Genomic DNA, 15,238 nt, shown 5'->3' on the forward strand with positions numbered 1-15,238 from the left:
GACATCCGATATAGATGAACAAGCAGAATCACCAAAGGAGAAATATCACAATTTTTAAGCCACCATCATGGAGATGAGTTATATCATAATTTATTCATGAAGCAATGCATGATGGGAGCCATGGGTGAATTTTGATTGGTGGCTCCCAGAATGCACTGCAACATGCTTTTTGATGGCCACCACTGTTGAGATTCACAGGCTGATTTTGATGTCTGTGTGTGCCTAAGAGAAATATATATGTATGTTTTTTTTTTGTTCAGCACACCTTTTCTGAAATCATGTGAATCATATTGTAAAAGCTGATCTTCTGCTGTAGAATCACAGTGCTGCTGTAATCTATAATGCAAATCTAACTCAGATATTTTTTTTGCTTATCTGGCTGTTATGACTCAGTTAAAACAGCCCAAACAAATTTTAATATAATAAGTCAAGGGACAAGAGCCCAACTAAAGCAAACACTCATCTCCACGATGGTGGCTTAAAAATTGTGATTTTTCTTCTTTGGTGATTCTGCTTGTTCGTCTATATCGGATGTCCAGAAGACATCAAAAAAAGACGTCATAAAAACTTTCATTCTGGCCCCTCAGTGGACGTCTTTTCAACCTGAGACAAGACATCAAAAAGACGTCTTCTGGACGTAATTTGCTCAGTTGGGCAATATCACTTTCGTTTCGCTTTCAGATATCTCTATTATATATGCCATCACTGCTTTTAACTTTCTAGATGTAGTTACCGAAATCAAAACAGTCCATAAACTATATCCTCACGAAAACGTCAGTCAAGCCAGCTGGCGCCTCAACCTGAGAGATCGGCCTTCAAATTTCTCGGTTTCTAAATGGACGGTTTGGCTTGATTGACAAACGCTAACGTTCAGCCATGATTTATATACCATGGACCTGTCCTAAAACGTTAGCACGCTTTGATCTATGATTTGGAGATTGAGTGTTTCTCCATTCAAGAGCGTCACGTGACGTCACGTGATTGGCTAGATTTAAAAGCAAGACAGACTCGATACGGCAGCTGCTGTATGATACGCGCATCGTCAGGAGTTCATGACGATGTATCGTTGTATCGATATTCTGAGCACAGCACTAGTTCACACAGCTAATATAACCCTCAAAATGGATCTTTACAAAGTGTTCGTCATGCAACATATCTAATCGCATAAGTATGGTATTTATTTGGATGTTTACATTTGATTCTGAATGAGTTTGATAGTGCTCCGTGGCTAACGGGCTAAAGCTAACATTACACACTGTTGGAGAGATTTATAAAGAATGAAGTTGTGTGTATGCATTATACAGACTGCAAGTGTTTAAAAATGAAAATAGCGACGGCTCTTGTCTCCATGAATACAGTAAGAAATGATGGTAACTTTAACCACATTTAACAGTACATTAGCAACATGCTAACGAAACATTTAGAAAGACAATTTACAAATATCACTAAAAATATCATGATATCATGGATCATTTCAGTTATTATTGCTCCATCTGCCATTTTTCGTTGTTGTCCTTGCTTGCTTACCTAGTCTGATGATTCAGCTGTGCACATCCAGACATCCTGCCCTTGTAATGCTTAACATGGGCTGACATATGCAAATATTGGGAGCGTACATATTAATAGTCCCGACTGTTACGTAACAGTCAGTGTTATGTTGAGATTTGCCTGTTCGTCGGAGGTCTTTTAAATGAGATTTATATAAGAAGGAGGAAACAATGGTGTTTGAGACTCACTGTATGTCATTTCCATGTACTGAACTCTTGTTATTTAACTGTTATTTAATGCCAAGATAAATTCAATTTTTAATTCTAGGGCTCCTTTAATGCTACCAGTTATGAAACAAAGGGTAACATTTTAGTATAGGGAACACATACAAACTATTAACTACTGCTAATTTACTGCTTATTAATAGTTAGTAAGGTAGTTGTTAAGTTTAGGTACTGGGTAGGATAAAGAATGTAGAATAATTTCATGCAGAATAAGGCATTAATATGTGCTTACTAAGTATTAATAAATAGCCAATATTCTAGTAATTTGCAAGGTTATAAGCAACTACTTAAAAGACCCTAAAATAAAGTGTTATCAAACAAGGATATAAATAGCTTTAACCTCACACTATATTTCCACCTGTCACCATCACGCCAGACTCTCCCCTATTCACTCAGCCTTCACAGTCACCAGAGTACTAACCAAGCACACCTGCCATCAGCCCTCATGACCAGCACTATAAAGCACACACACACACACACACACACACACACACACACACACACACACACACACACACACACACACACACACACACACACACACACACACACACACACACACACACACACACACACACACAATGTCAGAACTTAAAAGTTTTCTGGCCTCATACAGAGAAGACAGACTCTCTCTCTCTCTCTCTCTCTCTCTCTCTCTCTCTCTCTCTCTCTACCATAAGCTCAGTTATCTTGTTCTACAACAGTAGTTCCCAACATTTTCCAACTTGTGGCCCACACAAACAAATGCGTGGCCCACTCCAAGAATTTTAACGGACCCGACTATTTGTGTTGTGTTGGTTAATGAGGACATAGAAACAGAGATTGTTAACGCAGTCTTTATAGAATAAACTGGCAATGAACATAAAATGCAGATAATGTGTTACCGACTTTTGTCTCCTCAATTGCTATGGTCACTGTCAATCATTGCAGAGTGAATTCTGCATTTGCAATGTGTATGTGGCCGTTAATCAATTAAGCTGTCTACAATGTACTATAAATCTCTTTACATCATGTCTTTGTTGAAATGAGAGGATTCTCCAGCTTGCATAACTCAGCACTGAACAAAAACTCTGGCATTTTGAGCGGTAAGTGGATTCTGACTCATTTAAACACCTCTAATTGGCTACATTGCTCAACACTGCAAAAGCTGGTTGCAAATAGAAACATTTAATGCTCTCTAGAGCACAAACAAATACGCATTGAATCAACAATATACTATTACAGCTTCATCTGAGGGTACACTTGCTTTCATTTGGGGCTTTGCCTTACCACTGCATCAAAGCATTAAGTATTGGAGATTATTTGAAAAACCTACTTTCATAGTCAGAGAGGTTTTACTCAACCTTGATAAAACCTCAACCTCTAGGTCAATATATATATATATATATATATATATATATATATATATATATATATATATATATATATATATATATATATATATATATATATATCAGTGGCGTGCGGCGGTCCTGTGAATGCTCTGCATACCCAAGCCATTCGTGGACTCGGCAATTAATAGGCTATTAACATTATAAATTACTATTGAATCCCTTGTTTGATGTGTACCATAAAGCCTACATGATTGATAATGCGTATCAATTATTATGATTATTTATTTGCCAAACTACGGTAATTTTCTTTAAATCTGCCAGTTACAGAGACTTCCGGGTAAGCTGATCTACAGCAGCTTTTTTTAAATTTTTTATTAAGAACATTATATAGACAAAGAACGAAGCAGTCACAAATAACAAAACATAAAATAAAATAAAAGGTACAAGACAGGGGTATATAACTAATCACAGAAGATCACCTTAAAGGAAAAGATTAAAAAACGTACAAATTTCGATTGTTTTTAAAGCCTTCTTGTTACAAGAGTTAAGGATAGTCCCAAAGTAATGCTGCAAAGGACGCACGAGAGGAGACCTGTGCATTTAATTAGTATGTGTATGCTAATACAGTAACAAATGTATTGCTCATGGTTGGTTCATGTTAATACATTATCTGATGTTTAATACGTTATTGTTAATTGTGTATTGTAAACTCATGTAGCCCATATTTTGTAGACCACGTTAATAAAAATGTATGTTGTTCTAGAATCATTTTTACAGATGAAAAAAAAAACAAAAAACAAAAAAAAAAACAGGCAGTATAGACATTATTATAATATTATAGCCGATATAATTAACTAACTTAGTTTTCTTACAAGTCAACTTACTGTTGCAAGTGAAATTAGTCATTGAGCTTTGTTGATATGCTTCAGTGTCACTATAATTGTCAATTCAGTTACTGAGGGAGTGACTTTAAAAGCAAGCTTTTAAAAGAAGCTTTTTTTGTGACATTTTTTTATATTTAATTTAAATCATTGTTTTTTTAAATGACAAAAACAAAATAGTTTTTTCAGTTATCATGACTGTTATAACACTGGTTACTCAAAATAAACACATATTACTGTTACTAAACTCTGCTCAAAAGAAATTTAAATTCTAAATTGAACCATATCGTGATACGTATCGTATCGTGGCTTTAGTATTGTGATGCGTATCGTATCGTGACATTGTTGGTGATACACAGCCCTAGTGTGAACTTTGTTTATGCACTGTTTAAGGCAAGCGCGAGCTCTGTGGGCGGGGAGCGTGAGCATTTAAAGGGGCCGCAGCCTAAATCGGCTCATATTTAATGATGCCCCAAAATAGGCAGTTAAAAAAATTAATTTAAAAAAATCTATGGGGTATTTTGAGCTGAAACTTCACAGACACATTCAGGGGACACCTAGGACCTATATCACATCTTTTAAAAAGACGTTCTATGGCACCTTTAAAATAACAAGCTCTTATGAAACTTTCATTGGGAGAGATTACAGATTTTCAAATTTAAATTTTAAAATAATTTTTTACTTAAATATTAGTGGTACTTAGCCATTCAAAACCCCATTTTGCAAGGCTGTTGTGGGTGATTGCTGGGGTGTTGCTATGCAGTTGATAAGGTGTTACTAATTTGGTTGCTTTGACATTCTTGATGGTGAGTAGTAATGAGTGCATGGTTCATTTCTCCTTTCTCTCTCTCTCTCTCTCTCTCTCTCTCTCTCTCTCTCTCACACACACACACACACACACACACACAGAGAGAGAGAGAGACACTGTCTTTAGTATGCCTGCCAAAAAGCCCCCAGAATGGTTTATGTAAACATAGATTAGGCTGTTGAAATATGAGATAGTCAAGTGAATAAACCGGTTGACCATGCAGCCAGATTTATACAGTACTATATGCAAGTTTACAGTAAATTATTTCTGGGATTAATTCCATGTTGCATGTTTTCAATTATAGCAAAATATTTAACTTCATAACATTTGCCTTTCATTTGATGCTTTAATATTTGGACAATTTAAAGCCTTTACAATATGTGGGATAATCTTTTATTCTCTTGGGGCATAGGTCTCCATTTTCACTCTGAATTACAACATATTTGCGCAATATCTCTCATACTTCAATGTGCAATATAAAATGCCATGAGTTCCTTTTATTGGACTGGCCTCAGATTAAATGTCTCCATCTGATCCAGTGTCAGGGTCCAAGTGAAATGTGATATATCAAGATGTGCTGGCAGGAAATGAGATCACTTAACTTACGTGTATTGAGTTTCAGCTCCCTTTAAACAAGACAGATTTTACTGTCTGCTGTGGTGGAGGATTTTAAAAGTAAGATTTTATTTCCTTTAATTATTTATTTAACATGAAAAGTGTGTGTAAAACCTGATGATCACATTCTCCAGCATTTGATAATGATCCACAGAGAATTTTGTGCTTTAATGGAAGCAGAAACATCTGACTGTTTGTAATTAAACATAGTAAATAGTCAAATGTTACATTGATCTCTGAATCTAAAATATTTTTATTATTCATTTTATGTAAAAGCTTGTTGTCTTCCCATCAAATTCTAAAATTGTCCAGGTTTAAATGCAAAAAAAAAAAAAAAAAAAAAACCCAGCATTTTGCACTGTACTTGTAATATACAGTATATCAGAGGCTCAATGATAACATGTTATATGTCACCGATGCAGGCTTTAATTTGTGGTAACTATGAGTTCACTGTATCTCTCTTGAGATTGTCATCTGAAGGTCAGATGAAGTTTTGAAGATATAGAGAAAGTCTGAATCTTCACAGGGAATTTATTATGCAATGCTTATGAAGGTTTTATACCAAAGAAAACGCAAATGAGATGTTTGTTTGTCAAAGCTGAGCTAACATGAAAATGTCAGACACATTTCACACATGACTGCATGTCCACAAATCAGTGCATCGATTAGCATTTGTCAGCCTTGATTTAAATGTGAGATGTTGTACTATTGGGTCAATTCATCATGTTTTTATATTCCTGAAAATGGGCTGTGATATGGAGCGTATGTGCAGTGAATATATGAGCTGTCACTACACCCTATCAACGCTCCCATGATTCCCTGCAGTAAATTCAGAAAAGCTTGAGCTCTCTCATTGTAATTTTACCTGATTTAACAGTCTTATTATCAGACAGTTGTCACGGTTATGGACTTTTATTCTGTTTTGTTAGTTCCTGTTCTCTGCTCCGTTCAGTTTTGGTTTTCTTGGTTCCTTGGTTCTCCTAGTTTGCTTCTATGGTTACATATAATTAACACCTGTCAGTCATTATTTTCATCTATTATTTAAACTCCCTGTTTTGTTCAGTCCTTTGTCCGTTCTCATTTCAATTTATGTGGTTTGTGTTTTTGCCTACTTGAACTTTGTTAACTCTGTCACAACAATAAGAAGTCTAGTATTTAAAGGAAGAGTTCACAAAAATGTCCAAATTCTGTCCTTCACTCATAATCTCAGGTCGTTCAAAACCTTAATGCTGTGATTCTTTATATACAAAAAAGAAAGGAGAATTACAAAAACCCTTACACGGCTATTTTTTCAAATAAAAAACAAACAAAAAAACATAAATAACAATAATTGCTCAAATACACAAATATACTTGTGTATTTGAGTAAGAATCTGAAGATCCTCGTGGATGAGCGCTGATCTTCCTGTTCTATGGCGGAATCGAATGATAAATGCAAAAGTCAATCTGAGTGATCAGTCCAATCCAAGCATGCTCCTGCTGTAAAACAGTCCCCGATTGGTCTTCACTCATTGTCCCTTCCCTCTATACCCACCCAGCATAGCTGAGATCCACACTTTATATTCAGTGACCTTCCAGAAGTTGTCAAATGACATTAGAAAACACTGCACCATCAGATCTTGGATGTCATACAGCTTTAGCAAAGCAGCATGTAATGCCACTCTATGAGGATTATCTCAAAATCTACGTGTTGTGTTATGTTTTGTTCTGTTTGGGCTTGTTTCAAACAAGAACTGCTCCAAATAAATATTCCTAATATTGTGTTGGTCCCCCTTTTGCTGCCAAAACAGCCCTGACCCGTCGAGGCATGGACTCCATTAGACCCCTGAAGGTGTGCTGTGGTATCTGGCACCAAGATTTTAGTAGCAGATCCTTTATGTCCTGTAAGTTGGGAGGTGGGGCCTCCATGGATTTGTTTGTTCAGCACATCCTACAGATGCTCGATTGGATTGAGATCTGGGGCATTTGGAGGCCAAGTCAACACCTCAAACTCATTGTTGTGCTCCTCAAACCATCCTGAACCATTTCTGGGTGCATTATCTTGCTGAAAAAGGGTTCATGGTCTGCAACAATGCTAAGATAGAGATGGTATGTGTCAAAGTAACATCCACATGGATGAGGACATGAGCATCAGAACTGGACCATGGAGCAATGGAAGAATGTGGCCTGGTCTGATGAATCACGTTGTCTTTTACATCACGTGGATGGCAACAGGATGCACTATGGGAAGAAGGCAAGCCGGCTGAGGCTGTGTAATACTTTGGGCAATGTTCTGCTTGGGTCATTTGTATACTGTATTTAGTGTAGAGAGCATCAGTGATTATAATAAGTTATTTTTATATTTGACGCAAAGCGACGCTCAAATCCAGTTTAGGAAATAATCAGCTGTTAAGTGACTGAATGCCAGAGGGCGGGGCCTATGGTGCATTGATGCACAACTATTTGTCAATGGTGGCAGGCGGTCTGGAGGCAGTCATATGCAAATGTTTTTACCTGTGTGACGTCACAGGTCACCCAATATCAGAACGAGCTGTTTTTGGAGCTTGATTAAATAAATGCTTTGTTTATAAAGAGGAGGATGTTTTAAGCTATAAAGCTTATAGGATGTTTTAATGGCACAAAGACCTGTATTTCAAAAGATCAAGGCAAATTTAATTTCTCGTGTCATCACCCCTTTTTGGTGGAGACAGTGATACATTTTTTCAGGATTCTTTGATGAACAAAGTTCAAAAGAACAGCATTTATTTGAAACAGAAATCTTTTGTAACATTATAAATGTCTTTATGGTCACTTTGATCAACTTAATGTGTCCTTGCTGAATAAAAGTATTAATTTCAGAAGTGTAATGTAAGTATATGTCTTGTAACTCGCCTTATGAAGCTAGACGATAGCTATGGGTTTGCATATGACAGTTTTTTTCTAAATTTTACCTGACAACCGTTTATTGATTTAGGACATTTGCATGATTACTCTCTCTCTCTTATGGATCCTATTCACAGATAAAGGGACGATTAATAGTTTAGTGGTGTAGGATGTCTTATTAAAAATCCTTTTTGAGTCTTTGAACCAATCTATCGGCCTTTGTTCTTCCATAATAGCCCTCATTTTAAATGATTGGTGCCCTTGAGGGTCATAGCCTGAAATTACCACAGTTATTATTAAGTCATCCTTAATACCTTGTAGTCAGTCAATAATAATTGCAGTGACCATTTTTATAAATGAACTTGAAGCATTACAATGGCAAATAAAGGCACATATGTGTTGAAATAAAGAGGCATAGAAAAATGTGGCTGACTGTCAATGTGCCTTATTCATGAAACACAAGCAGAACAAATTTGTGAGTAAAACATTTGCAAACCAAATATTATGTAAATCGTCACACTGAAATGAATTGCAAGTTGGGTTATAATGGTTTTACAAGTAATTTACACAGAAATGAGTTCTGTTCGTGTACATGAATGAGGCTTAATATTTAAAGTTTTTTTTTTTTTTACCTATAGAGGAAAATAGAAATGTTGTCGGCATGTGGAAAAATTTTTAGCAAGTGTAATTATTATAATGCCCCCACTTTTCTAAACTATTTAGGTCACTGCAGTGTTCACATGCACAACTGAAGTCTTTAATCTCAAGAGAGTTTAGTGATATCTAAAGAGAGAGGTAACGGGAAAGTGCTGACTGGAATCTTGACACTCCGGGTTCCAATCCCTCGTGGAATGAATCCATAGCCATCACTGAATGATTTGCCTAATAAAAGCTGATCTGGTTCTGTGGGCCAAACAATGAGCATTTCCTGAATTTTGATAATGAGATTACATTCCAGAACTAAAACTCAAACAACTCTTTGCTCCTGCCTGATAGAAATCACATACTGGATATTTCTATTTCTGTTGTTGACTTTGTAGATTAAAAGCGAGAGTTTAAGATAATCTTGTTATTTATTAATTTGACTGCTAATTAATTCTTCATGTGCCTTTAATAATTCACACCCTATTTTTTTCTGTCAAGAGCTAAGATAAATCATTTATCCCAACAGACTTTTCTCACTGTAATAAATGTTGATTGTTATGTCCAAAATATTCTTGTTTTCCCTTATAATATCTGTACCTATAGAAATCTATGATACTGGAACATAATATTTTTTAATTAGCAAGCATAATAGGGCTTTTATTCTGTGCATGTGATGTGTGCATGACTTCCTCTTTTTTTTTTTTTTTTTTTTTTTTTTTAGAAAGGAAACCTTAATATTTTTTAGAAACCTTAATATTTTGTTAAGTGGTAAAAAGAGAGTTATTTTATTAAATAAAAGCTGACCTTAAATTATCCAATGTGGCTTGAAACAATGTATCAAATATCGCCTGTTTAAGCAAAAGACATTTAATTTTTCATATTTCTGATATTTTGTAACTGGTAAGAAAAGCATGCTCTGGAAAAAACACATAGTAGGTTATATATATGATATAGTATATATAGACATACTGAACACTGTGACTGTTTTTGAGGGCAAGAGTTTCAAAGTGGAAAGTGGGAGCTTTTTCATTCACTCTGAAGATCTTCAGGATGGGTTTTACATATACAGTCAAATTGAGAGAACTAATTAAGACATGCAAAAACATCCTATAACATTTTTTTTTTTCAGCCAAGATTTGTAAATCTTTCAGTAATCTGTACTTTGTAACTGAAGATATTCAAGACAAGCGCAGACAAGAATTTCTTCCTATTATTTTTTTTTTTATCATGACGAATTGGCATTTTGGCAGAAAACAGCTAAACAGACGTCTGTTTTAAAATACAGGGTGAGTAATTTTTCACTTCTTTATTTGCTTAATAAAAGGCTACTTTAAAATATTGCGTTTATGGTGTATTGTACGACACCAGCATCAAGCATTCTCATTTCAGCTGGATTATTTGGATTTTCTGTCAATCAAATGTTCTCTAGAATCTGAAGTGTCCTGCCCCCTACACTATAAATAGACGCTGAAGCTGCAGCTGAAATCAGTCACTTGTTCACACATTTACTATTTACCACATGGTGAATGGCACATATAAGGGATTGGGAATGACTCTGTTAGTGTAAATTCTATTGGGGCGAATGAAGTCAGGTTTCACGTTAGTGTCATGCGAACCGCCATAGCGCGCACATAGTCTGCTCCTGTCCAGAGGCACGATGGTACAGAGCGGATCATATGCGTGAGTAAAACGTATTGGACCCATTTGAATTCTGATAAAGTTTGTATAAACTACCCAAATTTCAAATGAATCCCCTTTAATTCCTGTAAATTCTTGTTAAGGACCTATTAGCCTGCCCATTTAGAGTTTCATGACAGATCTTTGTATTTTTCTTTCATTGCATTGTTTTTGTGTCGTTATTTTGGTGGTCGAAAAGTCAATTTGATATTTTTTTTCGGCATCAATTAGACATCAGCATGTGGGTGTCAAATTGATGTAAAAAAATTTACGTCAATTTGATGGGGTTTTATTCGACATCAACTGGACATCAGTGCGTGGACATCAGTTTGATGTCAATATATACATTATGTATATATATATGTAAAAAATACTGCTGCTGTACAATATAGCGTACATAAATTACCCGTAGGAGATCTATACAGGTGGAGCTGGGGAAGGTGGAGGGTTTCTGAAGGTGCTCTACGTAAGAATGAGAGCTAGTGGTTGGAATGAGTACTGCAGTCCAAATTCAAAATATTGTTAGCCCCGCCGCCTCCTCCTCAGACTCGACGCTCTTGTGGTTGCCAGTTTGAAGACATGCAACAGGAGTGAGCGCAATTGACACTGGAAGGTGAGGAGAATTACACACTGTAAGATAATTAGTTGATTTATTTTGATATCACGTTTTAATATGCTCCGTTTTAAAGAGATTTTTAGATGGATGCTGAGGCTTTTTAAGTCAGGTAGAATCTGCGATCTCTGACCCAGTTTGTTCACTGGCTTCCATGGCTGCAATTCGCTGCATGTGTTTTCTGCCAACTGGCAACCCGGGGTGGCGAAATACTATTGGGTAAATTGGCAACGTGCGGTCTTGCACAGACCAAAACAAAAACAGAAATTCTGACACGGAACGCAAATTTCAAAGTAAAATAACTGCCTGTAGTAATGGTTTTCAGAGAAATTAATATGTGAACTGAGCATGTTTAATAAATATCTGCAAACACATTATGGTATTTTTATGCTTTAGTACAGTCAAAAACTTACATAGAGCACCTTTAATTTGACAAAATCTTTCTGTATTTATTTATTTTTTACAGTTGTTTTACCTGTATTTTGAATTTTGTGTTTTAGGCTTAACGGAAATGTCTGTAAAATTACTGGATAATGTCCTGATAATTTTCTGCCAGTACATTATCCTTTTTTTGTGTGTGTTTGTTTTTTAGCTTAACTTGCCATGTAAAGTTTCTGAAAATGTTCTGCCGCTTTGCAACCCTAATTTCAGACACGTGGATACAAGGCCTAAAGTCTGTGAAAACAAACATTGGTCTTTGAAAGTGCTTAAATTAAACTTGAACTTAAATTTATTAGAGTAGTATGTTGCTGTTACAACAGCGCTGCTGATTTAGGGGAAATCAGAAAAAACTTGAAAAAACAAACAAACAAAAAAAATGGCATGGGTAGATGGGTCATGATCACATGGGTCCTGATCATGAGCAGGATGCATGATGATTGTGTGAGAAGTGTGGAGCTGTTTAACTAGCTCAGTGCCAGGTAAGTACAAATTCAATGATGCTTGGCTCAGCTACATAAAATTGGTTAATCACAGCCATGTATACACTGCAGCTAAATTTGGTTGTCGGTTAACCTTTTAGTGCAGCCTAATCTTGTTCTGTACACACAGTTCAGTAAAATATAGGAGTGACAACCAAATTACAACCGAATTAACTCCTGAAAAAAAAAATACAGGTAGTGACAACCCATTTACAGAAATTCAGTGTGTACGGAACCGAACTGAACAACTATAGTTGTTAATGATGTTTTTAAACGTGCATCAGATCTCTTCTGTATGTGCAGTGAAGAAACCACAGGTGAAGCAGCACTAGCTGTGACTAGAGTGTTGCCAGATCTTTCTAGAAAAACAGCGAACAAGAACAAGTCTATGATAAACTGAAATAAATCCAAATGCTTTATGCTGAAAATAAGATCAAAATATTGTGAACCATGTCTGTTTTCTTTAATAACTCTGTAAAGTCGATCGCTGTAAGCCAAGCTTAAACAACACGATCAAAAACTCTTGAAATAAGGTGAACATGGCAACACCGCGAGAGCACACTCTGCTCCCGGGTATCCACCTGTTTCCGCGGGGCGCTACTGTAAAAGAGAACGTGGGTACAACTTCCGGTAAGGCGGCGGAAGTAGCATACCAATGGTATTTTGTGTGCTAATTAGCGAAGAGGCTAAGTGTTTTTTGGATCATTGTTTACTTTGTAAAGTTGCAAATCTTTATGAGAGATGTCGTTACGGTGTTCAGGGGCAACATCTCAGTTTACTACATTCTTAGTTAATAATATCACAATACAATAAACAGTTTTCGTGTCCTTAATTGCTCTTTACTTTACTGACCTTCCACAAAAGTGCTGCTGCATGACTAGAGCATCCTGACCCTGCAATACATGAACAACCCGCTGTCTGTACTTCACCCGTCACTGATGCACCAAAGCGATGTGATATTTTACTCCTAATGTGTCGTGCTTGCCAGAGTCAGTCGCGTTTCCACTGTCATATATGCGATGCTAAAGGCTTCTTATGTTAACCACTGCGATAATAAATACGTTTATGGAAAATATCAGAGACTGCTTGAGGAATGAAGACAATTCTTATGTTATTATAATCGTGTATTTATTTGGTTTAATGTTTTATCTGTCTCTTCCATGCCTGTTGATTCCTGACAAATGTATCTTTCACAGATTCACACACTCCGGTTAACTCGTATAACTCATAACTCCTGTTGTCTTCTCATGAGCTCCCTCTGTTGCTCTGGCTGAAAGGATCAGGATCAGGATAGAGAGATCCCGCAAACATCCTCGGATAGCAATCATTGCATAATTTAGAGGAAAATAAATAGAAATGCTCAGAAAAGTGACGTAAACATAGGGCATGTTATCAATATATTTCTAAATGTGTAAGCCTTTGGATTTAAAAGCCTTAGTGGAGTTGTTTTTTGCGTTCTTGTGATCGCAAATAAATGGAAGCATGCGCAACTGAATAGGTCTGTGTTTTCTTTTTATGTCAATATAAATATCAGTTAGATTTAGCATGATTTATGTGCACTCCTGACATAAATTAATACATTACTATTACTGTAACTTTTTTTATTGTAAAACATTGTTGAAATATTGATACCGGAATCTTAAATCTTTAAGTACAAAAACAAACGTTCGCAAGTTTGGATCGTTAAATCTTGAATGAATGAGTGTCACGTCCAGCTTGTTTACTTCGAACCGGAAGACGCTCCCACGTTTGACGCAAGGCCTCATGGGGCGTAGGAAACTTGTGGATACTTCACTTTCTGCGTCCGGACGTGTCTCGGGCTGCGTTCCAGTTCGGTTTTTGAATGCCCTTCCCTCGCTAACTTCACTCGGTCTCGTTGACTCGGATGTACGCCATTGCTTACGTTGCACGAGTGCCCACTTCTGGCGGAACTTTTGTATGGGCTGAACTGGAACATCCTAAGCCCTTGATCACTTGGAATCCGCAATGGAGCTGATTTATTATTTATTTTTTTCCCCTTACAAAATTGTTTAATACAGCATTCTATATGTATATATGTGTGTTTTAAATGTTTAAAAAATAATTAATATATCATAGAGTTGTTTATGGTGGGGTAAATTAAACGCGATATGCGGTGACGTCACAATCGTGTTGCATTGTGGGTTATGGAGCTGCCTGAAGTGTACATATGAAGTAGACTCGCTCCCTCTGTCAAAATCGAGGGAACGAGGGTCTGTCCATATAAACTTCCCTCGTCCACTTCACGAAGTGGAACGTACTTCAAAATGGCGGCAGGGATTCCCCCGAGGGGAAGTGTTTAGGGAAGTTCGCGAGCGCGTGTCTAACTGGACCAAACTGGAACGCAGCCTCGCGCCCATACGAGTCTGCGCATCCTTCAAAAGCCCTGTCCCAAATGGCACACTCCGGACTTCTGGACTTCCTCAGAGTCCACACTTTGGTGATGTCATGTAGTGCAGACCTATAGGGCTCTTGGCGCGAGTCCATGAGGGCGCATTGAGAGGGACAGACTTGATCGTCACGCCGGAAATAACGGTCTGGTCTGTACGTGAGTTTCATATGACTCAGTAAAGCCCTGACATTCGGTTCTATTTATTTAATGAATCATAATGCGATCGTATTATTCGCGCTATTATTTTTGAGATATCAGCCACTGGTCGATGACCATAATGTTTGTAGAAACTGTAGGTAACAACTGGTAAAATGTACACCTAGGTCATAAAAACCGTAATGATACCTACACTTAAATATTTTCTTCTCAGCCATGTCATCAATTGCTCTTGAGCGAAATCTCCTCCCATCCGTTGTCTGATTGGCATTTCGCAAGGATTCCTGGGTAGTTAAAGTGTGCAGAGCCTGCATCTATGCGGGCTTCGCGGAAGACCGCTTCAAGGGTACAAACAACATACCGGTAGTTCAGAAGATACACCTATTGCACACGCACTGTCAGCGCAATCTCGAAATTTGGGCTGCACGCAGACGGGGTGTGCGGTATGGTTTCCAAGCTGTCAATAATCGGAGTTTCAAGAATGAGTTGTGTTCCATACGTAACGATAATTAGGAGATTCACTCCCGGATTTAAATGCATCTATCA

The 15,238-nt window shown here is 37.0% G+C and overlaps 1 protein-coding gene across 1 annotated transcript in view; it reads left to right on the forward strand.

Annotated features, from left to right (window-relative positions):
• Positions 1 to 5,422: 5,422 nt before the first annotated feature.
• Positions 5,423 to 15,238, forward strand: part of wscd2 (WSC domain containing 2) — a 64,978-nt gene continuing 55,162 nt past the window's right edge. Inside the window, exon 1 of the mRNA XM_067407993.1 lies at positions 5,423 to 5,470. The gene's annotated coding sequence lies outside the window, so the exon portion shown is untranslated. The remainder of the gene's footprint in view (positions 5,471 to 15,238) is intronic.

The sequence above is a fragment of the Chanodichthys erythropterus genome, chromosome 13 (assembly GCF_024489055.1).
Source record: "Chanodichthys erythropterus isolate Z2021 chromosome 13, ASM2448905v1, whole genome shotgun sequence".
Lineage (NCBI taxonomy): Eukaryota > Metazoa > Chordata > Actinopteri > Cypriniformes > Xenocyprididae > Chanodichthys > Chanodichthys erythropterus.